Source organism: Phasianus colchicus, chromosome 1, assembly GCF_987193195.1.
Source record: "Phasianus colchicus chromosome 1, bPhaCol1.hap1.1, whole genome shotgun sequence".
NCBI lineage: Eukaryota > Metazoa > Chordata > Aves > Galliformes > Phasianidae > Phasianus > Phasianus colchicus.
The window spans coordinates 144,805-170,804 of NC_143436.1; the positions used below are offsets into that span (position 1 = coordinate 144,805).

The 26,000-nt window shown below is 59.1% G+C and overlaps 1 protein-coding gene, 7 non-coding genes and 4 pseudogenes across 9 annotated transcripts in view; 1 reads left to right on the forward strand and 11 right to left on the reverse strand.

Moving 5' to 3' along the window:
- The window catches only part of LOC116235185 (C-type lectin domain family 2 member D-like), a 43,515-nt gene that overhangs the window by 9,428 nt on the left and 8,087 nt on the right, over positions 1-26,000 (forward strand). The gene's annotated exons all lie outside the window — the stretch shown is intronic.
- Positions 1,865-2,055, reverse strand: LOC149919291 (U2 spliceosomal RNA). Its single transcript, XR_016463760.1, has one exon. It is a non-coding gene; the product is annotated as a U2 spliceosomal RNA (small nuclear RNA).
- LOC149919292 (uncharacterized) lies at positions 3,404-5,395 on the reverse strand (annotated as a pseudogene).
- Positions 5,190-5,380, reverse strand: LOC116241403 (U2 spliceosomal RNA). The gene has a single exon (XR_004169509.1). It is a non-coding gene; the product is annotated as a U2 spliceosomal RNA (small nuclear RNA).
- Positions 7,524-11,065, reverse strand: LOC149919293 (uncharacterized; annotated as a pseudogene).
- On the reverse strand, positions 7,535-7,725 carry LOC149919294 (U2 spliceosomal RNA). Its single transcript, XR_016463761.1, has one exon. It is a non-coding gene; the product is annotated as a U2 spliceosomal RNA (small nuclear RNA).
- LOC149919295 (U2 spliceosomal RNA) lies at positions 10,860-11,050 on the reverse strand. The gene has a single exon (XR_016463762.1). It is a non-coding gene; the product is annotated as a U2 spliceosomal RNA (small nuclear RNA).
- LOC149919296 (uncharacterized) lies at positions 13,194-16,561 on the reverse strand (annotated as a pseudogene).
- LOC149919297 (U2 spliceosomal RNA) lies at positions 13,205-13,395 on the reverse strand. Its single transcript, XR_016463763.1, has one exon. It is a non-coding gene; the product is annotated as a U2 spliceosomal RNA (small nuclear RNA).
- Positions 16,530-16,720, reverse strand: LOC149919298 (U2 spliceosomal RNA). Its single transcript, XR_016463764.1, has one exon. It is a non-coding gene; the product is annotated as a U2 spliceosomal RNA (small nuclear RNA).
- On the reverse strand, positions 18,875-19,065 carry LOC149919299 (U2 spliceosomal RNA). The gene has a single exon (XR_016463765.1). It is a non-coding gene; the product is annotated as a U2 spliceosomal RNA (small nuclear RNA).
- Positions 20,509-21,654, reverse strand: LOC149919300 (guanylyl cyclase-activating protein 1 pseudogene; annotated as a pseudogene).

The following is a 26,000-nucleotide window of genomic DNA, read 5'->3' on the forward strand; positions in this document are numbered from 1 at the left end:
ATGCTGGTTCTAACCAATACCCTTTCAGGGCGGCCAGAAGCATTCCCTTGCAGGACCAATGAAGCCACAGAAATAACCAAGGTATTGCTGCAGGAGATTATTCCAAGGTCTGGGGGTCCTGCAGCAATACCCTTCAACCAGGGAACTCACTTTATTGCAGAGGTTGTCCAGCAGGTCAGCAAGCATTGGGAACAAATTGGCAATGGCACAAACCACATAGACCACCAGCAAGTGGTCAGCTGGAAAAGGTGAACCATCTCATTGAATCACAGGCTGTAAAATGGCCAGGAAGCTGGGCTGTCCTGGCCACAGTTGTGGCCTTTGGCTCTCCTTAGGAGCAGAACAAAACCTAGAGCCAAAGAGGGGTTACCTCCTTTCAAAGTACTGTACAAAAGGCCTTATGGTGTACAAACGGGGATCTCGATCCAGTAGCGAGTGAAATACTAACTGAGCATGTGATGAGTCTGCAGGAACGGCTTTGGGAAATAGAGAAACTGGTTCTAGGAACTAGAGCCCACGGCCTTGACGGCTCAATGCATAATATTTTGCCAGGAGATTATATGTATTTAGCAGACCTCTTTCAGGTTCACCCTGGAACCAAGGTGGGTAGGTCTGTTCCAGGTGCTGCTAACGTCCCACACAACAGTAAGAATTAAGGAACAAGCACTGTGGATGCATCATAGTAGAGTGAAGAAGGTCCCTGGAACACAATGGGAACTGAAGTCAGCTGCACCCTTAAAATTGTGAATCCAAAGACAGTGATATGGGCACCTGTAATTGTTAGAAATGTTGATTTTTTAAGTGCAGCGGAAATGCTTATGTGTCTCTTGTGAAAACCATCATTGCAAAGTATACTACTATCAGTAATTGTTTGGTATGTGGGCAAGCTAAGGATTGAAACTTTTCACTTCTTGTTGTCCCTGATGATTTTAAGGTGAGAAATCAAATTGCTGCAGGGTTGGAGTCACTGTCCTGGTGGGTGGTGATCAACAAGAATGTAGATTGGATTAACAACATCTCTCATAATCAACGGAGATAAGCGAATAAAATCTGCTTTGATCAGAGATACCGTTCCGACAAAAATTATTGGGACATTTCCAACAGCACCAGCAGGGATTCCTTGCTCCCCATTCAGAAGTTGATTCGTCAGCTGGAGAGTCAGGCAGTGATCAGCAGAACTCGCTCACCTCTGAACAGCCCATAGGGCCGGTGCGTAAAGCCAGTGGAGAATGGAGGCTGACGGTGGACTGCCACGGCCTGAGTGAATCACAGAACCGCCCCGTTTGGAAAAGACCCCCAGGATAAGGAAGTCCAACCCCAACCCAACCATCCTACCCCAACTCTGACAACCCTCGGCTAAATCATGGCCCTGAGCACCACATCCAAACGCTTTTCAAACACATCCGGGGCTGGTGACTCAACCACCCCCCTGGGCAGCCCATCCCAGTGCTTGACAACCCTTTCTGGACTGAAGCGTTTCCCGAGATCCAACCCAAACTTACCCCGGCACAACCCGAGGCCGTTTCCCCTCGTCCTGTCAGCAGTGAGAAGAGAGCAGCCCCGCTCTGACTGCAATCACCTTTCAGGTCCTGGAAGGGAGCAACGACGTCTCCCCTCAGCCTCCTCTTCCCCACACCGAACAGCCCCAGTTCCTCCGGTCGCTCAAAGTCACGGCCGCACTGCAGCGCACTCACAGGGCGCCGTCCGTCCAGCGGTCCCGAACCGACAGACAAACCGCAAAGAGGAGAACAGACCGCAAAGGCAGCCTTCGTCGCGCAGCGCGCACGCAGGGCCACAAACAGCCCTCCGGGCGCCGCTCCCCCCCCTCTCCCCCTCTGCCTTTCACCGCCAACACTCCTCCCGGGGGAGGTGCACCGTGCCCGGAGGTACTGCCATACCGGGACGATGCGCGGAGCGGAGGGAGCAAGCTCCGGGTCCAACTCCCGCGCCCAAAAATCCGTTTAATATAAAGTCCTCTCATCGAGGACGTATCAGATATTAAACTGATAAGAACAGATACTACACTTGATCTTAGCCAAAAGGCCGAGAAGCGATGCCCAAGCCTCTCCCCGCGCCACACCCGCCCCCACGCGCGCCCCCGACATCTCGCGGACGCGCGCACGCCGCCCGCACCGACCCCTCCCCCGCCGCCCCAGCGCCGCTCCCCACCCCGCGCCGCCCCGCTCCGCTCCCGCTCCGCCCGATGGCGGCGCCGCCGTTGCCCGGTTCCTCGTGGCTTCACAACTACCAGCGGCCCCTGCCACGCAGATTTGCATAGCCCCGCCCCTCGTCCACCGCCTCCTTCCCACGGCGCCGCAGCTCCGCCCCGGCAGCGCCGAAGGAACGGCCCGCGGTCGGCACCCGCAGGAGCCGCTCTGTCAGCGCCGGGCGATCGGCTGAAGGCGTTGCGGACGCGCAGCGATGGGACGGGATGGATCCAACCGCACCAACGGCCCTGGCACGGTTGGCAGGGATCGTGGAACCGGAGAATGGTCGGCTTGGAAGCAAACAAAACCGTCGCCGGCTCCAAAGCCTTTACCGGTTTTGCACGTTGGAAATGCAGAGGTCGGCAAAAGAAGTTCTGGGCGATCCAAAGGGACTTCGGGACTCTGTGAAAACCGCGGACGGGATCGGGAGCACAAAAATTTCTCCTCTGTGCTCTCGGGTGGTGGTTGGGACCCGCACGGAAGGAGGAGGGCGGACGAGCTGAAGGAACGGCTTTGTGAACGGTGCTGTGCTCAGGGCTTTGGGTGCTGCAGGTTGGGACGCAGCCTTGAGAAAGGGGGAATGTGACGGCATGGGATGGGAGCCACCGACTGGCAGGGCCGCAAAGATTGCAGGGAGCAGAGCTGGCTGGGCTGCTTAGCAGGGCTTTACGCTGGACGTGGTGGGGAACGGGTTGCGCCGGGTGACAGAGAAGAGCGTGGGAACGCTGTCAGCCGGGGAGGCGGGAGGGAAAACCCAGACTTGTCCTGCAGGCATTGGGGAGGGGTCCTCCGAGAGGGCAACGAGGCCAAAAGCCGAGCTGAAGTGCCTCTATGGCAATGCATGCAGCATGGGAAAGAAACAGGAGGAGCTGGAAACCGTGGTGCAACCGGGAAAAGTGCAACCTGATTGCTGTCGTGGAGGGATTGGAATTCTCTGACTGAGGTCTGCAGGCTTTTCAGAAGGGACAGGCAGGGTAGGAGGGTGGCGGAGTTGCCCTCTGTGATAGGAATCGGATCGATTGCCAGGAGCTGAGTGTGAGGAACAGCCACGATCAGGTCAAGAGCTTGTGGGTAAAAATCAAGGACGGCTCCAGCATCTGCTGGTTGGGGTCTACTGCAGCCCACCTGCTCAGGGGAGCCCGTTGACGACGCCTTCTTGCTTCAGCTGCAGGAGCTGTCGCGCTCGCGGGCTCTTGTCCTGATGGGGATTTCTACCACCCGGATACCTGCGGGGAGAGCGGCACGGCGGGTGGCAGACAGTACAGGAGATTCCTGGAGTCTGTGGAGGACAACTTCCTGGTGCAGGTAACAGATGGACCGACCCGAGGTGAAGCCTTGCTGGCCTGGTGCTCGCCGGTGCGGAGGAGAGCATCAGAGAGGTTAAGACTGGAGGCAGCCTGGGCTGCAGTGACCGTGCCTTGGTGCAGTTTGCGATCTGGAGGAATGCAGGCCTGGCAACAAGCAGAGTCAGGACCCAGAACTTCAGGAGGGCGAACTTCTGTCTGCTCAAGGAACTGCTGGGTGTGATCTCCCGGGAAACTGTCCTTAAGGGCATGGGAACAGAACTGAGCTGGCGGCTCTTTAAGGACAGAGGAGCCACAAAGATGATCAGAGGGCTGCAGCACCTCCACTACAAAGACAGGCTGAGGGAGCTGGGCTTGTTCAGCCTGGAGAAGAGAAGGCTGCGGGGTGAATCATTGCAGCCTTCCAGGATCTAAAGGGAGCCTACAAACAGGAGGGGAGTCAGCTCTTGGAAAGGGGAGATAACAGCAGGACAAGGGGAAATGGTTGGAAGTTGGGGGAGGGCAGATTGACGTTGGATGTCAGGGGGAAGTTGTTTGCAGAGAGAGCGGTGAGGTGCTGGAACAGCTGCCCAGAGAGGCTGTGGATGCCCCGTCCATCCCTGGAGGTGTTCAAGGCCAGGTTGGATGGGGCCCTGGGCAGCCTGGGCTGCTGTGAAATGTGGAGGTTGGTGGCCCTGCCTGTGACTGCAGGTTTGGAGCTTTGTGATCCTTGAGGTCCCTTCCAACCCTGGGCCACTCTGTGATTCTGTGACACCCTTCTGTGAGCACAAGAGCTCTCCATCCCCCTGCAGAAGAAAGTGAGCAGAGGAGGCAGCCGGCCGACATGGCTGAGCAAGGACCTGTAGCTGAATCTGAGGGAAAAGAGGGAAACGTGCAGGAAGTGGAAGCAGGGCTGTGTAGCCTGGGAGGAATACGGGGCTGCTGTCTGTGTGTGTACAGATAGGATTAGGAAAGAGATAGGATAGATTAGGTGCAGATGGAGCTGAACTTGGCGAGGGATGTGAAAGATAACAAGGGGTTCTACAGGTCCGTAGGCAGGAAGAGACAGGCCAAGGAGAGTGTTCCCCCTCTGATGAAAGGTAATGGGGAGCTGCCTTCCTCAGACATGAACAAAGCTGAGGTGCTCAATGAGTGCTTTGCTTCGGCCTTCAGTTATGGTCAGGCTTCCCATGCCTGCTGGGACCCTGAAGCTCTAGGTGTGGGTGAGAGAAGCCGATTCCATCCAGAGGGACCTGCACAGGCTGGAGAAGCGGGCCCACGAGAACCTAATGAGGCTCAACAAGGCCAAGCGCAGGGTGCTGCATTGGGTCGGGGCAATGCCAGGTATGGACACAGACTGGGGGAAGATCTCCTGGAGAGCAGCCCTGCGGAGAAGGACTTGGGGGTCCCGGTGGACCAGAAGCTGGACACGAGTCAGCAGTGCGGAAGGCCAACCGTGTTCCGGGCTGCATTAAAAAAGGGGTGGCCAGCAGGGACGGCGAGGCTCCATCAGCGGCTCCGGCCGCCCCCGCGGTCCGAGCGGCGCACGCAGCACAGCGCGGCGCTCCGCGAACGGCGCCCCGCGGGACACAACGCAGCGCCGAGCGCACAACAGCGCCCCCTGCGGAACACGCAGGGCCACAGCCCTCCCAGCAACCCCCGATCCCCCTCTGCCTTTCACCGCCAACACTCCTCCCGGGGGAGGTGCACCGTGCCCGGAGGTACTGCCATACCGGGACGATGCGCGGAGCGGAGGGAGCAAGCTCCGGGTCCAACTCCCGCGCCCAAAAATCCGTTTAATATAAAGTCCTCTCATCGAGGACGTATCAGATATTAAACTGATAAGAACAGATACTACACTTGATCTTAGCCAAAAGGCCGAGAAGCGATGCCCAAGTCCCTCCCCGCGCCACACCCGGCCCCACGCGCACCCCCGACATCTCGCGGACGCGCGCACGCCGCCCGCACCGACCCCTCCCCCGCCGCCCCAGCGCCGCTCCCCACCCCGCGCCGCCCCGCTCCGCTCCCGCTCCGCCCCGATGGCGGCGCCGCCGTTGCCCGGTTCCTCGTGGCTTCACAACTACCAGCGGCCCCTGCCACGCAGATTTGCATAGCCCCGCCCCTCGCTGTAGGCCCCGCCCTCAGCACCGCCCCTCCCGTCTCCGCCCCTCGGTGCCGCGGAGTGCGGTGGTGCTGCTGCGCGTGCGCACTGCGATCGGCGGCGGCAGCGATGCGGCCATCGTAGCGCCGTGCTGGGGGCGGGGAGACCGCGGTGCGGGGCTGCGGTGCTCCGTCTGCCGGGCCGTGCGGCTGATGCCCTTCCCGGGACGACGGCGGCGCTCCCTCTGCTCGCAGACGCCCTCCGGGCGCGCTCTCGGCTCGGTTCTGCAGCGCGTTCCCCGTCTCTCTCTGTCTGCCCGCGGTCGGCCATACGGATCCGTCCCTTTTCCCGCACGTCGATGCCGCGCGGTGCGGCGCAGAGCAGCGCAGCGCTGCCCGAAGCCGGGCGCGGTGCGAGCCGCTCGGTTCCTTTCCGTCTCGCCTTTTCCCTTCCGGTTCCCGGCCCGCGAGGTCCCGCTCGGGCCGCTTTGCTGCAAGAAATGCAGCTGCTCCCTCCCGCGCTCGGCGGTCGCTGTGTGCGACTCTGAGCTCCTCCGCCCCTCCTCGCCCTCCGTTTGCTCTCCGAGCCCCGAGGAGCGGCCGCTCTCCTTCCCCGTTTCGCTGCACACCGTTCCGGCAGCGCCAAAAGAACGGCCGGCAGCCGGGCCGCACGGGAGCGGTTACGGCCGGCAGAGCGACGGGAACGCGTATGGATCCAGCCGTGCCCCGGGAGGGACGGAGGAGCGATGGAACGGTTGAGTTGGAAGGGACCAAACCGATCACCGAGCTCCAAATCCCCGTTATGGGCTGTGTGCCCCCAGCTCGGGCTGCCCGGCTCCCAGCCACGCCTCGGGCAGCTCCAGGGATGGGGCACCCACAGCTCAGGGCAGCGGTGCCAGTGCCGCACCGCCTCTGGGCGAAGGATTTCCTCACATCCGACCTCGGTTTTCCTTCTTTCAGTTTAGCCCCGTGGGAATCGAATGTCGTTTCTGCATCAGAGCAAGGTAAGAGCCTTTATTTCATGGTCTGCACTGCCACGGCCCTTTTCGGGCATCTTTCTGCTTTATTGGAGGGTCTCTGATAGCTTTCATCACTTGTGCTCCAGATGATCCTTCCCCAGGAATGCATGCTCAGTACACAGTGCAGTAGGCGTGGAGATGAGGCGGATGCAGTTGGCTGCAGGCACAAAGGCTGCAGCTCCCGTCTGTCCGTCCTCCATCTGAAATACCTCTGAGCCTTCAGCTAAAGGCAGGTCAGGCAGATCAAACACCCCGACGTTGGAGAACTGCCAGTATTTGGTGCTGCACAGACGAGACCCGAGTAATAGAGATCACGAGGAGGAGAAGGAAAAGAATTAGCAACGTACGTGCACGGATAGCAGCAATCTGTGTCTGGACAGTGCGAATACCGATGTAATATTTTCTCATACACTTTGCAAGAATATCCTGCAGCAGATTGCTCGAACCACAGAACAAACCATGAGGCGCCCGTCTGACCTCAGTCTCCTCTTTCATTTAACGCCGTCCCCCCTTCCTCCCACCGCTCTGTGCCCGCACACAAAGCCGCTTCTCCTGCTGCGCTTCAGCCCTTCAGGCACCGAATGCCGCAGCGCCGTCTCCCCGCAGCCGTCCCTTCTCCAGGCCGCACAGCCCGTCCCTCGGCCTTTACCCACACGCAGCTGCAGCCCCCCGCCATCCCCGTGCCCTCCTCCGGCCCCGCTCCCACAGCCCCGCGGCTCCCGAGGCCCGGACGGGGCTCCCGAGGGCGGAGAAACGGGGCCGCTTCCCTCCCCACCCCGCCGGTCTACTGCCGTAGCAGCCGGAGCCGCACAGCGCCCTCCGCTGGACGAGCGCACAACAGCGCCCCCTGCGGGACACGCAGGGCCACAGCCCTCCCAGCAACCCCCGATCCCGCTCTGCCTTTCACCGCCAACACTCCTCCCGGGGGAGGTGCACCGTGCCCGGAGGTACTGCCATACCGGGACGATGCGCGGAGCGGAGGGAGCAAGCTCCGGGTCCAACTCCCGCGCCCAAAAATCCGTTTAATATAAAGTCCTCTCATCGAGGACGTATCAGATATTAAACTGATAAGAACAGATACTACACTTGATCTTAGCCAAAAGGCCGAGAAGCGATGCCCAAGCCTCTCCCCGCGCCACACCCGCCCCCACGCGCGCCCCCGACATCTCGCGGACGCGCGCACGCCGCCCGCACCGACCCCTCCCCCGCCGCCCCAGCGCCGCTCCCCACCCCGCGCCGCCCCGCTCCGCTCCCGCTCCGCCCGATGGCGGCGCCGCCGTTGCCCGGTTCCTCGTGGCTTCACAACTACCAGCGGCCCCTGCCACGCAGATTTGCATAGCCCCGCCCCTCGTCCACCGCCTCCTTCCCACGGCGCCGCAGCTCCGCCCCGGCAGCGCCGAAGGAACGGCCCGCGGTCGGCACCCGCAGGAGCCGCTCTGTCAGCGCCGGGCGATCGGCTGAAGGCGTTGCGGACGCACAGCGATGGGACGGGATGGATCCAACCGCACCAACGGCCCTGGCACGGTTGGCAGGGATCGTGGAACCGGAGAATGCTCGGCTTGGTAGCAAACAAAACTGTCGCCGGCTCCAAAGCCTTTACCGGTTTTGCACGTTGGAAATGCAGAGGTCGGCAAAAGAAGTTCTGGGCGATCCAAAGGGACTTCGGGGCTCTGGGAAAACCGCGGACGGGATCGGGAGCACAAAAGTTTCTCCTCTGTGCTCTCGGGTGGTGGTTGGGACCCGCACGGAAGGAGGAGGGCGGACGAGCTGAAGGAACGGCTTTGTGAACGGTGCTGTGCTCAGGGCTTTGGGTGCTGCAGGTTGGGACGCAGCCTTGAGAAAGGGGGAATGTGACGGCATGGGATGGGAGCCACCGACTGGCAGGGCCGCAAAGATTGCAGGGAGCAGAGCTGGCTGGGCTGCTTAGCAGGGCTTTACGCTGGACGTGGTGGGGAACGGGTTGCGCCGGGTGACAGAGAAGAGCGTGGGAACGCTGTCAGCCGGGGAGGCGGGAGGGAAAACCCAGACTTGTCCTGCAGGCATTGGGGAGGGGTCCTCCGAGAGGGCAACGAGGCCAAAAGCCGAGCTGAAGTGCCTCTATGGCAATGCATGCAGCATGGGAAAGAAACAGGAGGAGCTGGAAACCGTGGTGCAACCGGGAAAAGTGCAACCTGATTGCTGTCGTGGAGGGATTGGAATTCTCTGACTGAGGTCTGCAGGCTTTTCAGAAGGGACAGGCAGGGTAGGAGGGTGGCGGAGTTGCCCTCTGTGATAGGAATCGGATCGATTGCCAGGAGCTGAGTGTGAGGAACAGCCACGATCAGGTCAAGAGCTTGTGGGTAAAAATCAAGGACGGCTCCAGCATCTGCTGGTTGGGGTCTACTGCAGCCCACCTGCTCAGGGGAGCCCGTTGACGACGCCTTCTTGCTTCAGCTGCAGGAGCTGTCGCGCTCGCGGGCTCTTGTCCTGATGGGGATTTCTACCACCCGGATACCTGCGGGGAGAGCGGCACGGCGGGTGGCAGACAGTACAGGAGATTCCTGGAGTCTGTGGAGGACAACTTCCTGGTGCAGGTAACAGATGGACCGACCCGAGGTGAAGCCTTGCTGGCCTGGTGCTCGCCGGTGCGGAGGAGAGCATCAGAGAGGTTAAGACTGGAGGCAGCCTGGGCTGCAGTGACCGTGCCTTGGTGCAGTTTGCGATCTGGAGGAATGCAGGCCTGGCAACAAGCAGAGTCAGGACCCAGAACTTCAGGAGGGCGAACTTCTGTCTGCTCAAGGAACTGCTGGGTGTGATCTCCCGGGAAACTGTCCTTAAGGGCATGGGAACAGAACTGAGCTGGCGGCTCTTTAAGGACAGAGGAGCCACAAAGATGATCAGAGGGCTGCAGCACCTCCACTACAAAGACAGGCTGAGGGAGCTGGGCTTGTTCAGCCTGGAGAAGAGAAGGCTGCGGGGTGAATCATTGCAGCCTTCCAGGATCTAAAGGGAGCCTACAAACAGGAGGGGAGTCAGCTCTTGGAAAGGGGAGATAACAGCAGGACAAGGGGAAATGGTTGGAAGTTGGGGGAGGGCAGATTGACGTTGGATGTCAGGGGGAAGTTGTTTGCAGAGAGAGCGGTGAGGTGCTGGAACAGCTGCCCAGAGAGGCTGTGGATGCCCCGTCCATCCCTGGAGGTGTTCAAGGCCAGGTTGGATGGGGCCCTGGGCAGCCTGGGCTGCTGTGAAATGTGGAGGTTGGTGGCCCTGCCTGTGACTGCAGGTTTGGAGCTTTGTGATCCTTGAGGTCCCTTCCAACCCTGGGCCACTCTGTGATTCTGTGACACCCTTCTGTGAGCACAAGAGCTCTCCATCCCCCTGCAGAAGAAAGTGAGCAGAGGAGGCAGCCGGCCGACATGGCTGAGCAAGGACCTGTAGCTGAATCTGAGGGAAAAGAGGGAAACGTGCAGGAAGTGGAAGCAGGGCTGTGTAGCCTGGGAGGAATACGGGGCTGCTGTCTGTGTGTGTACAGATAGGATTAGGAAAGAGATAGGATAGATTAGGTGCAGATGGAGCTGAACTTGGCGAGGGATGTGAAAGATAACAAGGGGTTCTACAGGTCCGTAGGCAGGAAGAGACAGGCCAAGGAGAGTGTTCCCCCTCTGATGAAAGGTAATGGGGAGCTGCCTTCCTCAGACATGAACAAAGCTGAGGTGCTCAATGAGTGCTTTGCTTCGGCCTTCAGTTATGGTCAGGCTTCCCATGCCTGCTGGGACCCTGAAGCTCTAGGTGTGGGTGAGAGAAGCCGATTCCATCCAGAGGGACCTGCACAGGCTGGAGAAGCGGGCCCACGAGAACCTAATGAGGCTCAACAAGGCCAAGCGCAGGGTGCTGCATTGGGTCGGGGCAATGCCAGGTATGGACACAGACTGGGGGAAGATCTCCTGGAGAGCAGCCCTGCGGAGAAGGACTTGGGGGTCCCGGTGGACCAGAAGCTGGACACGAGTCAGCAGTGCGGAAGGCCAACCGTGTTCCGGGCTGCATTAAAAAAGGGGTGGCCAGCAGGGACGGCGAGGCTCCATCAGCGGCTCCGGCCGCCCCCGCGGTCCGAGCGGCGCACGCAGCACAGCGCGGCGCTCCGCGAACGGCGCCCCGCGGGACACAACGCAGCGCCGAGCGCACAACAGCGCCCCCTGCGGAACACGCAGGGCCACAGCCCTCCCAGCAACCCCCGATCCCCCTCTGCCTTTCACCGCCAACACTCCTCCCGGGGGAGGTGCACCGTGCCCGGAGGTACTGCCATACCGGGACGATGCGCGGAGCGGAGGGAGCAAGCTCCGGGTCCAACTCCCGCGCCCAAAAATCCGTTTAATATAAAGTCCTCTCATCGAGGACGTATCAGATATTAAACTGATAAGAACAGATACTACACTTGATCTTAGCCAAAAGGCCGAGAAGCGATGCCCAAGTCCCTCCCCGCGCCACACCCGGCCCCACGCGCACCCCCGACATCTCGCGGACGCGCGCACGCCGCCCGCACCGACCCCTCCCCCGCCGCCCCAGCGCCGCTCCCCACCCCGCGCCGCCCCGCTCCGCTCCCGCTCCGCCCCGATGGCGGCGCCGCCGTTGCCCGGTTCCTCGTGGCTTCACAACTACCAGCGGCCCCTGCCACGCAGATTTGCATAGCCCCGCCCCTCGCTGTAGGCCCCGCCCTCAGCACCGCCCCTCCCGTCTCCGCCCCTCGGTGCCGCGGAGTGCGGTGGTGCTGCTGCGCGTGCGCACTGCGATCGGCGGCGGCAGCGATGCGGCCATCGTAGCGCCGTGCTGGGGGCGGGGAGACCGCGGTGCGGGGCTGCGGTGCTCCGTCTGCCGGGCCGTGCGGCTGATGCCCTTCCCGGGACGACGGCGGCGCTCCCTCTGCTCGCAGACGCCCTCCGGGCGCGCTCTCGGCTCGGTTCTGCAGCGCGTTCCCCGTCTCTCTCTGTCTGCCCGCGGTCGGCCATACGGATCCGTCCCTTTTCCCGCACGTCGATGCCGCGCGGTGCGGCGCAGAGCAGCGCAGCGCTGCCCGAAGCCGGGCGCGGTGCGAGCCGCTCGGTTCCTTTCCGTCTCGCCTTTTCCCTTCCGGTTCCCGGCCCGCGAGGTCCCGCTCGGGCCGCTTTGCTGCAAGAAATGCAGCTGCTCCCTCCCGCGCTCGGCGGTCGCTGTGTGCGACTCTGAGCTCCTCCGCCCCTCCTCGCCCTCCGTTTGCTCTCCGAGCCCCGAGGAGCGGCCGCTCTCCTTCCCCGTTTCGCTGCACACCGTTCCGGCAGCGCCAAAAGAACGGCCGGCAGCCGGGCCGCACGGGAGCGGTTACGGCCGGCAGAGCGACGGGAACGCGTATGGATCCAGCCGTGCCCCGGGAGGGACGGAGGAGCGATGGAACGGTTGAGTTGGAAGGGACCAAACCGATCACCGAGCTCCAAATCCCCGTTATGGGCTGTGTGCCCCCAGCTCGGGCTGCCCGGCTCCCAGCCACGCCTCGGGCAGCTCCAGGGATGGGGCACCCACAGCTCAGGGCAGCGGTGCCAGTGCCGCACCGCCTCTGGGCGAAGGATTTCCTCACATCCGACCTCGGTTTTCCTTCTTTCAGTTTAGCCCCGTGGGAATCGAATGTCGTTTCTGCATCAGAGCAAGGTAAGAGCCTTTATTTCATGGTCTGCACTGCCACGGCCCTTTTCGGGCATCTTTCTGCTTTATTGGAGGGTCTCTGATAGCTTTCATCACTTGTGCTCCAGATGATCCTTCCCCAGGAATGCACGCTCAGTACACAGTGCAGTAGGCGTGGAGATGAGGCGGATGCAGTTGGCTGCAGGCACAAAGGCTGCAGCTCCCGTCTGTCCGTCCTCCATCTGAAATACCTCTGAGCCTTCAGCTAAAGGCAGGTCAGGCAGATCAAACACCCCGACGTTGGAGAACTGCCAGTATTTGGTGCTGCACAGACGAGACCCGAGTAATAGAGATCACGAGGAGGAGAAGGAAAAGAATTAGCAACGTACGTGCACGGATAGCAGCAATCTGTGTCTGGACAGTGCGAATACCGATGTAATATTTTCTCATACACTTTGCAAGAATATCCTGCAGCAGATTGCTCGAACCACAGAACAAACCATGAGGCGCCCGTCTGACCTCAGTCTCCTCTTTCATTTAACGCCGTCCCCCCTTCGTCCCACCGCTCTGTGCCCGCACACAAAGCCGCTTCTCCTGCTGCGCTTCAGCCCTTCAGGCACCGAATGCCGCAGCGCCGTCTCCCCGCAGCCGTCCCTTCTCCAGGCCGCACAGCCCGTCCCTCGGCCTTTACCCACACGCAGCTGCAGCCCCCCGCCATCCCCGTGCCCTCCTCCGGCCCCGCTCCCACAGCCCCGCGGCTCCCGAGGCCCGGACGGGGCTCCCGAGGGCGGAGAAACGGGGCCGCTTCCCTCCCCACCCCGCCGGTCTACTGCCGTAGCAGCCGGAGCCGCACAGCGCCCTCCGCTGGACGAGCGCACAACAGCGCCCCCTGCGGGACACGCAGGGCCACAGCCCTCCCAGCAACCCCCGATCCCGCTCTGCCTTTCACCGCCAACACTCCTCCCGGGGGAGGTGCACCGTGCCCGGAGGTACTGCCATACCGGGACGATGCGCGGAGCGGAGGGAGCAAGCTCCGGGTCCAACTCCCGCGCCCAAAAATCCGTTTAATATAAAGTCCTCTCATCGAGGACGTATCAGATATTAAACTGATAAGAACAGATACTACACTTGATCTTAGCCAAAAGGCCGAGAAGCGATGCCCAAGCCTCTCCCCGCGCCACACCCGCCCCCACGCGCGCCCCCGACATCTCGCGGACGCGCGCACGCCGCCCGCACCGACCCCTCCCCCGCCGCCCCAGCGCCGCTCCCCACCCCGCGCCGCCCCGCTCCGCTCCCGCTCCGCCCGATGGCGGCGCCGCCGTTGCCCGGTTCCTCGTGGCTTCACAACTACCAGCGGCCCCTGCCACGCAGATTTGCATAGCCCCGCCCCTCGTCCACCGCCTCCTTCCCACGGCGCCGCAGCTCCGCCCCGGCAGCGCCGAAGGAACGGCCCGCGGTCGGCACCCGCAGGAGCCGCTCTGTCAGCGCCGGGCGATCGGCTGAAGGCGTTGCGGACGCACAGCGATGGGACGGGATGGATCCAACCGCACCAACGGCCCTGGCACGGTTGGCAGGGATCGTGGAACCGGAGAATGCTCGGCTTGGTAGCAAACAAAACTGTCGCCGGCTCCAAAGCCTTTACCGGTTTTGCACGTTGGAAATGCAGAGGTCGGCAAAAGAAGTTCTGGGCGATCCAAAGGGACTTCGGGGCTCTGGGAAAACCGCGGACGGGATCGGGAGCACAAAAGTTTCTCCTCTGTGCTCTCGGGTGGTGGTTGGGACCCGCACGGAAGGAGGAGGGCGGACGAGCTGAAGGAACGGCTTTGTGAACGGTGCTGTGCTCAGGGCTTTGGGTGCTGCAGGTTGGGACGCAGCCTTGAGAAAGGGGGAATGTGACGGCATGGGATGGGAGCCACCGACTGGCAGGGCCGCAAAGATTGCAGGGAGCAGAGCTGGCTGGGCTGCTTAGCAGGGCTTTACGCTGGACGTGGTGGGGAACGGGTTGCGCCGGGTGACAGAGAAGAGCGTGGGAACGCTGTCAGCCGGGGAGGCGGGAGGGAAAACCCAGACTTGTCCTGCAGGCATTGGGGAGGGGTCCTCCGAGAGGGCAACGAGGCCAAAAGCCGAGCTGAAGTGCCTCTATGGCAATGCATGCAGCATGGGAAAGAAACAGGAGGAGCTGGAAACCGTGGTGCAACCGGGAAAAGTGCAACCTGATTGCTGTCGTGGAGGGATTGGAATTCTCTGACTGAGGTCTGCAGGCTTTTCAGAAGGGACAGGCAGGGTAGGAGGGTGGCGGAGTTGCCCTCTGTGATAGGAATCGGATCGATTGCCAGGAGCTGAGTGTGAGGAACAGCCACGATCAGGTCAAGAGCTTGTGGGTAAAAATCAAGGACGGCTCCAGCATCTGCTGGTTGGGGTCTACTGCAGCCCACCTGCTCAGAGGAGCCCGTTGACGACGCCTTCTTGCTTCAGCTGCAGGAGCTGTCGCGCTCGCGGGCTCTTGTCCTGATGGGGATTTCTACCACCCGGATACCTGCGGGGAGAGCGGCACGGCGGGTGGCAGACAGTACAGGAGATTCCTGGAGTCTGTGGAGGACAACTTCCTGGTGCAGGTAACAGATGGACCGACCCGAGGTGAAGCCTTGCTGGCCTGGTGCTCGCCGGTGCGGAGGAGAGCATCAGAGAGGTTAAGACTGGAGGCAGCCTGGGCTGCAGTGACCGTGCCTTGGTGCAGTTTGCGATCTGGAGGAATGCAGGCCTGGCAACAAGCAGAGTCAGGACCCAGAACTTCAGGAGGGCGAACTTCTGTCTGCTCAAGGAACTGCTGGGTGTGATCTCCCGGGAAACTGTCCTTAAGGGCATGGGAACAGAACTGAGCTGGCGGCTCTTTAAGGACAGAGGAGCCACAAAGATGATCAGAGGGCTGCAGCACCTCCACTACAAAGACAGGCTGAGGGAGCTGGGCTTGTTCAGCCTGGAGAAGAGAAGGCTGCGGGGTGAATCATTGCAGCCTTCCAGGATCTAAAGGGAGCCTACAAACAGGAGGGGAGTCAGCTCTTGGAAAGGGGAGATAACAGCAGGACAAGGGGAAATGGTTGGAAGTTGGGGGAGGGCAGATTGACGTTGGATGTCAGGGGGAAGTTGTTTGCAGAGAGAGCGGTGAGGTGCTGGAACAGCTGCCCAGAGAGGCTGTGGATGCCCCGTCCATCCCTGGAGGTGTTCAAGGCCAGGTTGGATGGGGCCCTGGGCAGCCTGGGCTGCTGTGAAATGTGGAGGTTGGTGGCCCTGCCTGTGACTGCAGGTTTGGAGCTTTGTGATCCTTGAGGTCCCTTCCAACCCTGGGCCACTCTGTGATTCTGTGACACCCTTCTGTGAGCACAAGAGCTCTCCATCCCCCTGCAGAAGAAAGTGAGCAGAGGAGGCAGCCGGCCGACATGGCTGAGCAAGGACCTGTAGCTGAATCTGAGGGAAAAGAGGGAAACGTGCAGGAAGTGGAAGCAGGGCTGTGTAGCCTGGGAGGAATACGGGGCTGCTGTCTGTGTGTGTACAGATAGGATTAGGAAAGAGATAGGATAGATTAGGTGCAGATGGAGCTGAACTTGGCGAGGGATGTGAAAGATAACAAGGGGTTCTACAGGTCCGTAGGCAGGAAGAGACAGGCCAAGGAGAGTGTTCCCCCTCTGATGAAAGGTAATGGGGAGCTGCCTTCCTCAGACATGAACAAAGCTGAGGTGCTCAATGAGTGCTTTGCTTCGGCCTTCAGTTATGGTCAGGCTTCCCATGCCTGCTGGGACCCTGAAGCTCTAGGTGTGGGTGAGAGAAGCCGATTCCATCCAGAGGGACCTGCACAGGCTGGAGAAGCGGGCCCACGAGAACCTAATGAGGCTCAACAAGGCCAAGCGCAGGGTGCTGCATTGGGTCGGGGCAATGCCAGGTATGGACACAGACTGGGGGAAGATCTCCTGGAGAGCAGCCCTGCGGAGAAGGACTTGGGGGTCCCGGTGGACCAGAAGCTGGACACGAGTCAGCAGTGCGGAAGGCCAACCGTGTTCCGGGCTGCATTAAAAAAGGGGTGGCCAGCAGGGACGGCGAGGCTCCATCAGCGGCTCCGGCCGCCCCCGCGGTCCGAGCGGCGCACGCAGCACAGCGCGGCGCTCCGCGAACGGCGCCCCGCGGGACACAACGCAGCGCCGAGCGCACAACAGCGCCCCCTGCGGGACACGCAGGGCCACAGCCCTCCCAGCAACCCCCGATCCCGCTCTGCCTTTCACCGCCAACACTCCTCCCGGGGGAGGTGCACCGTGCCCGGAGGTACTGCCATACCGGGACGATGCGCGGAGCGGAGGGAGCAAGCTCCGGGTCCAACTCCCGCGCCCAAAAATCCGTTTAATATAAAGTCCTCTCATCGAGGACGTATCAGATATTAAACTGATAAGAACAGATACTACACTTGATCTTAGCCAAAAGGCCGAGAAGCGATGCCCAAGTCCCTCCCCGCGCCACACCCGGCCCCACGCGCACCCCCGACATCTCGCGGACGCGCGCACGCCGCCCGCACCGACCCCTCCCCCGCCGCCCCAGCGCCGCTCCCCACCCCGCGCCGCCCCGCTCCGCTCCCGCTCCGCCCCGATGGCGGCGCCGCCGTTGCCCGGTTCCTCGTGGCTTCACAACTACCAGCGGCCCCTGCCACGCAGATTTGCATAGCCCCGCCCCTCGCTGTAGGCCCCGCCCTCAGCACCGCCCCTCCCGTCTCCGCCCCTCGGTGCCGCGGAGTGCGGTGGTGCTGCTGCGCGTGCGCACTGCGATCGGCGGCGGCAGCGATGCGGCCATCGTAGCGCCGTGCTGGGGGCGGGGAGACCGCGGTGCGGGGCTGCGGTGCTCCGTCTGCCGGGCCGTGCGGCTGATGCCCTTCCCGGGACGACGGCGGCGCTCCCTCTGCTCGCAGACGCCCTCCGGGCGCGCTCTCGGCTCGGTTCTGCAGCGCGTTCCCCGTCTCTCTCTGTCTGCCCGCGGTCGGCCATACGGATCCGTCCCTTTTCCCGCACGTCGATGCCGCGCGGTGCGGCGCAGAGCAGCGCAGCGCTGCCCGAAGCCGGGCGCGGTGCGAGCCGCTCGGTTCCTTTCCGTCTCGCCTTTTCCCTTCCGGTTCCCGGCCCGCGAGGTCCCGCTCGGGCCGCTTTGCTGCAAGAAATGCAGCTGCTCCCTCCCGCGCTCGGCGGTCGCTGTGTGCGACTCTGAGCTCCTCCGCCCCTCCTCGCCCTCCGTTTGCTCTCCGAGCCCAGAGGAGCGGCCGCTCTCCTTCCCCGTTTCGCTGCACACCGTTCCGGCAGCGCCAAAAGAACGGCCGGCAGCCGGGCCGCACGGGAGCGGTTACGGCCGGCAGAGCGACGGGAACGCGTATGGATCCAGCCGTGCCCCGGGAGGGACGGAGGAGCGATGGAACGGTTGAGTTGGAAGGGACCAAACCGATCACCGAGCTCCAAATCCCCGTTATGGGCTGTGTGCCCCCAGCTCGGGCTGCCCGGCTCCCAGCCACGCCTCGGGCAGCTCCAGGGATGGGGCACCCACAGCTCAGGGCAGCGGTGCCAGTGCCGCACCGCCTCTGGGCGAAGGATTTCCTCACATCCGACCTCGGTTTTCCTTCTTTCAGTTTAGCCCCGTGGGAATCGAATGTCGTTTCTGCATCAGAGCAAGGTAAGAGCCTTTATTTCATGGTCTGCACTGCCACGGCCCTTTTCGGGCATCTTTCTGCTTTATTGGAGGGTCTCTGATAGCTTTCATCACTTGTGCTCCAGATGATCCTTCCCCAGGAATGCACGCTCAGTACACAGTGCAGTAGGCGTGGAGATGAGGCGGATGCAGTTGGCTGCAGGCACAAAGGCTGCAGCTCCCGTCTGTCCGTCCTCCATCTGAAATACCTCTGAGCCTTCAGCTAAAGGCAGGTCAGGCAGATCAAACACCCCGACGTTGGAGAACTGCCAGTATTTGGTGCTGCACAGACGAGACCCGAGTAATAGAGATCACGAGGAGGAGAAGGAAAAGAATTAGCAACGTACGTGCACGGATAGCAGCAATCTGTGTCTGGACAGTGCGAATACCGATGTAATATTTTCTCATACACTTTGCAAGAATATCCTGCAGCAGATTGCTCGAACCACAGAACAAACCATGAGGCGCCCGTCTGACCTCAGTCTCCTCTTTCATTTAACGCCGTCCCCCCTTCGTCCCACCGCTCTGTGCCCGCACACAAAGCCGCTTCTCCTGCTGCGCTTCAGCCCTTCAGGCACCGAATGCCGCAGCGCCGTCTCCCCGCAGCCGTCCCTTCTCCAGGCCGCACAGCCCGTCCCTCGGCCTTTACCCACACGCAGCTGCAGCCCCCCGCCATCCCCGTGCCCTCCTCCGGCCCCGCTCCCACAGCCCCGCGGCTCCCGAGGCCCGGACGGGGCTCCCGAGGGCGGAGAAACGGGGCCGCTTCCCTCCCCACCCCGCCGGTCTACTGCCGTAGCAGCCGGAGCCGCACAGCGCCCTCCGCTGGACGAGCGCACAACAGCGCCCCCTGCGGGACACGCAGGGCCACAGCCCTCCCAGCAACCCCCGATCCCGCTCTGCCTTTCACCGCCAACACTCCTCCCGGGGGAGGTGCACCGTGCCCGGAGGTACTGCCATACCGGGACGATGCGCGGAGCGGAGGGAGCAAGCTCCGGGTCCAACTCCCGCGCCCAAAAATCCGTTTAATATAAAGTCCTCTCATCGAGGACGTATCAGATATTAAACTGATAAGAACAGATACTACACTTGATCTTAGCCAAAAGGCCGAGAAGCGATGCCCAAGCCTCTCCCCGCGCCACACCCGCCCCCACGCGCGCCCCCGACATCTCGCGGACGCGCGCACGCCGCCCGCACCGACCCCTCCCCCGCCGCCCCAGCGCCGCTCCCCACCCCGCGCCGCCCCGCTCCGCTCCCGCTCCGCCCGTTATCACGACTTCGTTAGGCTTTGGATGGTTGAACAAGCTCCTTCCCACGGCCCCTGCGCTTCTGATTAGAATAGACCCGCCACTACGCCCAAGCCCCGCCCACCACACATCCTTCCGTTGCATTGGAGCAGTGCCCCGCAGGCCCCGCCCACTTCCCCCTCCATCCTCTCATCCACGAGCCGCTCCGCCAGCCCGGCCCACCGCCCGTCCCTCCCTGCCATTGGTGCGCTGCTCCACAGGCTCCGCCCCCCGCTCTCACCACGCCTCTTCCGCCTTGCCCCGCCCACCGCCCTTCTCTCGCTCCGTCCCTCCCGTTCGTGCGCTGCGGGGCCGGGCAATGAGGATAAGGGCCGGCTTAAGGCAGGGAGTCCCTGAGCGCGATTTCATCTTCCTCGGCGTGTGAGCAGCGTTCTTATTGGAACTGAGTTACGGGACAGGAATGGACGTGGATGCCAACGCACCGCGTGTGCGTGGCTCAGCTGTTCCAGTGCAGAGCCTGAACTCTGAGAGCGTGCGCTTATTTGTCACATCGCCCGGTACTGTGGTGAGGAATGAAGGAACGCCACTTTCTGACACTGCACTGGGGTTACGGCGTTTTCTCCTGGATTTCAGGTGACTGCAGCACTGCAGCACCGTCACAGCACTGCAGTACCATCATGGCACTGTCACAGCACTGTCACAGCACCATCATAGCCCTGTCACAGCACCATCACAGCACCACAGCACCGCGCTGTGCCCATCCCTGGCACCGACCCTCATTGGCAGCAGCAATGCTGCTACGACAGGAGTGTCCTCTCAGCCCCGCAGTGGGTATTCATTCCCTTCTGCCCATGGGTTCTATAGATGGGGCTGCAAAGCTGCCGAGCTCCGGACGCAGTGTGAGCGCTGCAGAGGTGTTGGTGGCACAGTGGTGGAGCGGGGTGGTGATGCCCTTCGTGTTGGTGACCGCTGGGATCTTTCTGTGCACATCAGAGATTTCTCCATGCTGCATTCTCACAGTGCTCACTGCGACCCTGGCATTGCCCTGAGTGCAGCACAGAGCAATGGATGTGGGCTGTGGGATGCAGTCGGGGTGCTGAGCTGTTGGCCTTTGGGCTGTAGGAAATCTCTGGGCAGTGCTGCACAGCCCCCGTTGTTCCAAGCCTGCCCTGCACGCACACTTCCCATGTTCATGCAGCAATGTGCTCTCCGACGCCCACAGATCTATGGCAGTTCCTTTCCGTTCTCATTTCCGTCCTTACATGCATGGAATTTTGTCTGTTTGTCCTTCCTGGCTCGCTCTCCCCAGCCCCGTTTACACGCTGTGCCGGCGGTTGTTGATCATGGCCACGATGTGAGACAGATCCAAACTCTTCATCATCACCTCCATGAACTCGTCGTCCTTCCTCGCTCCCTCCACAAATTCATCCAGGGAAAGTTCCCCTGTGGGGCACAGACAGAGCAGAGTGGGATGGCGGCTCTGGGGGGTTCTGCCTTTCCCTATGGGTGGATGCCAGGCTGGATGTGGCTCTGGTCTGGTGGCTGGTGACCCTGCACATAGCAGGGGGTTGAAACAAGATGATCATTGTGGTCCTTTTCAACCCAGGCCATTCTGTGATTCTATGTGATTCTATTACCTTTAGCAGCACTGCCAGCAAGCAGCTCCCACTCCTCCCTCTGCCATCAGCTACACCCAAAAAGGGACAAAGAAACCCTACAAAACGCACACAGACAAAATATGGCCAAGGACTGAGTCCAGGGAATGAATCCCATTGTACCCATTATGTGTGGTGGAGGAGAAAAGCTTCTCTGCAAAGCACGTGGCTTCGTGTGAGAAGGAAATACAAAAGGCAAAGATGCACAGATGAAGCAGAAGAGGAGCCATAGGATCACAGAATGGTTTGGGTTGGAAGAGACCTTAGGGATTGTTTGCTTCCAACCCCCGCCAGGGGAGGGACACCTCCCAGTAGAGCGGGCTGCTCACAGCCCCATCCTGCCTGGGAGCACGGGCAGCTGTGTGGCAGTGGGGCAGCATCTCAGCGGGATGGCAGCAGGGCTGGGGTGGCAGCAGGGCTGGGGTGGCAGTGGGGTGTTTCTCACCGTCCCCGTTCACATCGATTTTGTTGAAGACGCGGTTGGTGAACTCCTCTGCGCTCGTCTCGTGGTCGCCACCATTGATGGCACGGATGGCCTGGAAGAGGAGAGCGGGATAGGAAAACACTGCGGGAATCCTCAGCCCTGACAGCTGGTCCTGAGGGGAATGAGGGTCTGGAGTGTGGAAGGAGCGGGTCGGAACAGAGCTGCCCTGCATTGGTTGGGTGGAATGGAAGCACTGCTGACATAGGGCAGAATTGGGATCCTGGGTGAAACTGCCCCGAGTTTGGTCACCTGTGTGTGGGGCAGAGGGGGGGTGGAAACCAACATCTGTGCTGCTTCTGTGCTGAGCATCGCTGCGTCCTGAGAGCTGCTGGGTAAATAGAGGTGTCCCTCTGCAGCACAGCGACCAGCCCAGCCAAGGCATGTTATCCTCAGATGGCAAGAAATACTGTTAACCTACTAAAAAGAACAAACACGTGTTTGGTCTGCAGCCCAAGTTTCTGCAACCTGGAAATAAATCCCCGAGGGCTCCGTTCTGTGCTAATCTCTAACTGCTTTGAAAGAGGTCTTCAACTTTTATATATTCTGGTATATTGATTTTGAAAAATCACTAAGATTTGTACAACAGATGCTTTTAGAGTGCTCATGATGATGCCTTTGGGCTAATGGAAAATTAATAGTCGGGCAACTTTGGATGCCAGATAGAACTGGGGGCATTATTACTTACTGACCCTCGAGAAACAACAACCTGCAGAAGAAAGAGAGAAAGAACATGGTGCTGGTGAATGCGATAGGCAGTGCCAGCAGGGCGTCCCCTGCTTCATGGTGCACTTTTCCTCTCTCACCCACCACAGATTCTCTCTTGCTTTTATTCTTCTCAGGGTCCGAAGGGTATTTTCCATTTGTACACTGCATGCGCATGGCCAGTGCGTGATACAGAGGCCAGATGGAACACCTGCTTGCAGAATGAACTATCCAGGTTAACTCTCTTAGCGTGTGCCTTTGTCTCAGGTGCTGCATGATCATATTTTAAATTCCTGAATAGTGGGATGAAAGAGAGTTAATCATTCTATAATATAAGGTCAGCCCTTTGCTCAGGATTCCTTTCCAGGTTTTGTCTTAGCACTACCAATACATTAAAATAGCTATCTCCGTAGATTTCAGCATTGGTAACATTAAATCCTGTTAATTCACATTCAGTCTATTGCTAAAAAAATTTAAAACCCCACACAACAACCGTTACTACTGCTGCTGTTTGCAACACAACAAGTTACAAAGCAAAACCAAATAAGAAGCACACAGTCCCAATCATTATGAGTTCATGGTTGTTTCAAGGCTGGTTTCAGTCTTTCTCATCGTTTCACATCCTGACACCGTTCTTTTCGTGGGTTCCGTGAGCTGCAATGGCAGTACGCACAACCATTCCCCCTTTTCCTTTTGCACAAGCAAGACAGTAGTGGACATTTTGTTAAGTGAGCATCTTACAATACGGATAACTATACTAATAGCTGTAATACCTATTCCCAGCAGCAGCCCCTGGTATAAGGACAGCTAATGCTACCCGAGCGCTACGTTTAGAGTGGATGTCACGCATGTCCTGGAAAGTGATAGAAAATACTGTGAATTTACCAATGTAACATGGACCTCCAAAGGCATTTCCTGGTATTTCCAAACATAAAACACGTTTTCTTCCATCCCTTAGATGTGCTACCGATCTTTTGAGTTCCAAGAAGATTTAACTCCTGTGAGTCCCAGGGTATGGTGGTATTGAAACTCCTAAGAAGCTTGAATTGTTAATCACCTGGAGTATCCAGTACATTGCAACTGCCCGTGGAGTAAGCAGAAAAATCAGAATCATTGAGAAACAACATCCCTATAAAACAAGTTTGGAAGGGATCAGTGGCAGAAGCAAGCGCTAAGCAGAAGTCGGTCCGGCCTGTTGATTTACCCAGGTGACCCACATATTTTGCCACGAGTTGAGTTGGTGCGGCTCAGGCAGTGGTTCTGCACCAAGGGTGAACACTGCGAGCAGGCATCCAAGCAGGGCCATCATCTGTGGAAAGACAAAAATAACCTCTTCCTACAAGTATGACAGTACTTGGGCCCTTCCAATCTCCAGTCAGCGGATCTTTGTAAGACACTTCTGCAGACTCAGTGCTCTCATACCAGTGCCTGAATGATGCACAGTTGTAGCAGGTACCGATGAGCCTCCTCGTACAAAAAGGAAGTTAAGGGAGAAAGGAGCACTCCTGAGGCGGTCTCGCACATCACGTACATCGCTCATTCAGTTCAGTTGTGTTTTAGTGTAGCTGTGTGCTCTATAATAGCCTGACCTGTAGGAGCATGTGGGATCCCGAACTTATGTTGAACTCCCCACTTGTGCAAAAAAGACTGCACTGACTGCGACTTATAGGCTGGCCCATGATCCGTTTTGATTTGTTTTGGGACTCCCAGGATAGCAAAACGTGCAATCCAGTGCTTAATGACGTATTTAGCAAATTCACCCGCTAAAGGAGAAGCCCATATAAGCCCAGAATAGGTGTCAATAGTGACATGTACGTATCTCAATCGGCCAAACTCTGCAGTGTGGGTGACATCCATTTGCCACACTTCTAATGCTTGCAAACCTCGGGGATTAGTCCCCAGCCCAAAGCCACCGCTATGGGGAGTGCACCGTGGACATGTTTGTACTATCAACCTTGCATCACTACGCCAATTTTAAACTGTTTAAGTAAACCGTGGGCATTTGGATGAAACATCTCATGAGAGCTACGAGCAGCATCCAACAGATTAACAGGAGTCACCACAACCAATTTATCAGCAACAGCATTACCCTCCCCTAAACCAAGGGTGTTTAGGTGGCTGCCAATGTGGATGACACAGTATGCTTCCTTGTCGGAGCTCGGCGGGAGACAGACACACGACCACATAATTGATCAGAAAGTCTCAACTTTAATCAGAAGGTTGCGTGCATTTATGTTGGCGCTAATGAAGCTCAGACATATTGCAAAGCCCGAGCTCCTGATAGGCTCTTCAGCTACTTGAAGCCCCAGCCCTTCTTTGTACTTTTTGTGGTTAGACCATGCCATTCATCTTTCTTATTTCTACATTCTCCTTCCTCCCTTCACATCCTGTTACATTGCTCAAGGACTCTCTCCTCATTAGCCGAATACTGTCTGTGTGGCCTTTCTCAGCAAGCCAGGTCTCAATCACGCTCTCCACAGTTCCTTTCTTGGCCGTAACATGTGTTTAAGTCGTAAAAACAGAGAGATAAGGCACACATTCTTGTTGTCTCTAAGGTGGGCATCCTCAATTCTTTGAGGGAAGCAGCTACAACATTTAGAGGTTCATTTGGCCACGCAGTAAAGGCCCATAAAATCGTTTTTAGTTCCATAGTTTGTAAACTTCTCTAAGCTCCGCTGGCACAAACTGATGCTCCCAGCTGTTGTCCCACCACACACAGACAGCTTTGTGGCTCCGGCATCCAGCCTCAGTCAATACTGTGCGACCAGCACCGGTCATTTTGAATACTGAGGTATTCCAATCCAGTCAGTTTGTTTTTCCAGGAACTACGCTCCTCTCTGATCTGGGTGTTCTATATGAAACTGAGCAGGGTACCCTTCTAACGCCAACTGTAAGGAGCAGGAGTGACGGTACACCCACTCTGCCCACAGCAAGGTAAAGGTAAACTAATATCGTCGGGTTCTCGCCCCGCTATGCAGAGAACTCTCTCTCTGCCCATATGAATCAGTTCAGCTGCTATATTGACACGAGTCATCAAGGGCGACCGAGGCTGAGCAGGGGGAAACAGCCATTCCAGCAAAAAAAACACAGAAGGAGAAGATTGTTTAGTAGGCCTGTTTTGAGGAGAAGTGTGGTTTTCTGTTTGTTTGTTTGTTTGTTTGTTTTCTTTTCATTGACAAATGACTGCGAAAGCATGCTTCTCCTGGACATACAAGTGCCACGCTCCAATTTATAGGAGGGAGCTGAGGTTCTTTTAATATCTGTATACCCGGTGTGAGATTAAGAAACAACGGTTCATATGTTAGTCCAACCAGTTTATTATAAGTCTAATTAGGGAGACGGGGAAGGGAAGGAGTGCGATAGGAAAGCTAGGAAAAAGCAAGAATGCCGTGAAGCGGGGATAGTCACCACCAGGATCCAGCAGCGTCCCGTTGCACGACGTTCCGAAGGTCCGAGGCAGAAGCAGCAGGGGGGAGAGCAGCAGCGTGGAAGGCCTGGGGCAGCAACAGGTAGCAGGAAGAAGTCGCAGAGCCAGTCCAGGAGGAAGCAGCAGCAGGATTCAGGTAGCAGGCCCAGGAGAGTCCGTCAGCATGCAGGAATTCCGTGGCGAGGAATCTGATGGCAGAAAACCTCTCATCCTCATGGTTTTCGATTCCTCTTTTTATCCTACTACTTCTCCTGCCTACGTGACATCCCTGGGCGTTTTAGCAGGAGTCCTGCAAGTACTTCCCGAGATGGCCATCTTCCTTGAGATAAGTCCACACAAAAGACCACTTCGCAGCTATTAAGCTGCAGCTTCTCTCTCTCTCTTGTTGCCCCCGGCCCAGTCCATCTGTGACCCTCAGACAAAAGATTTCGCAATCCTTGCCCAAGACTTGTCCATCAAACTTCTCCAGACGAAAGATCTCTCAACCCCTGACCAGGACTTGCTTGAACTTGTTCATCTGTGTCCTTCAGACAAAGGAT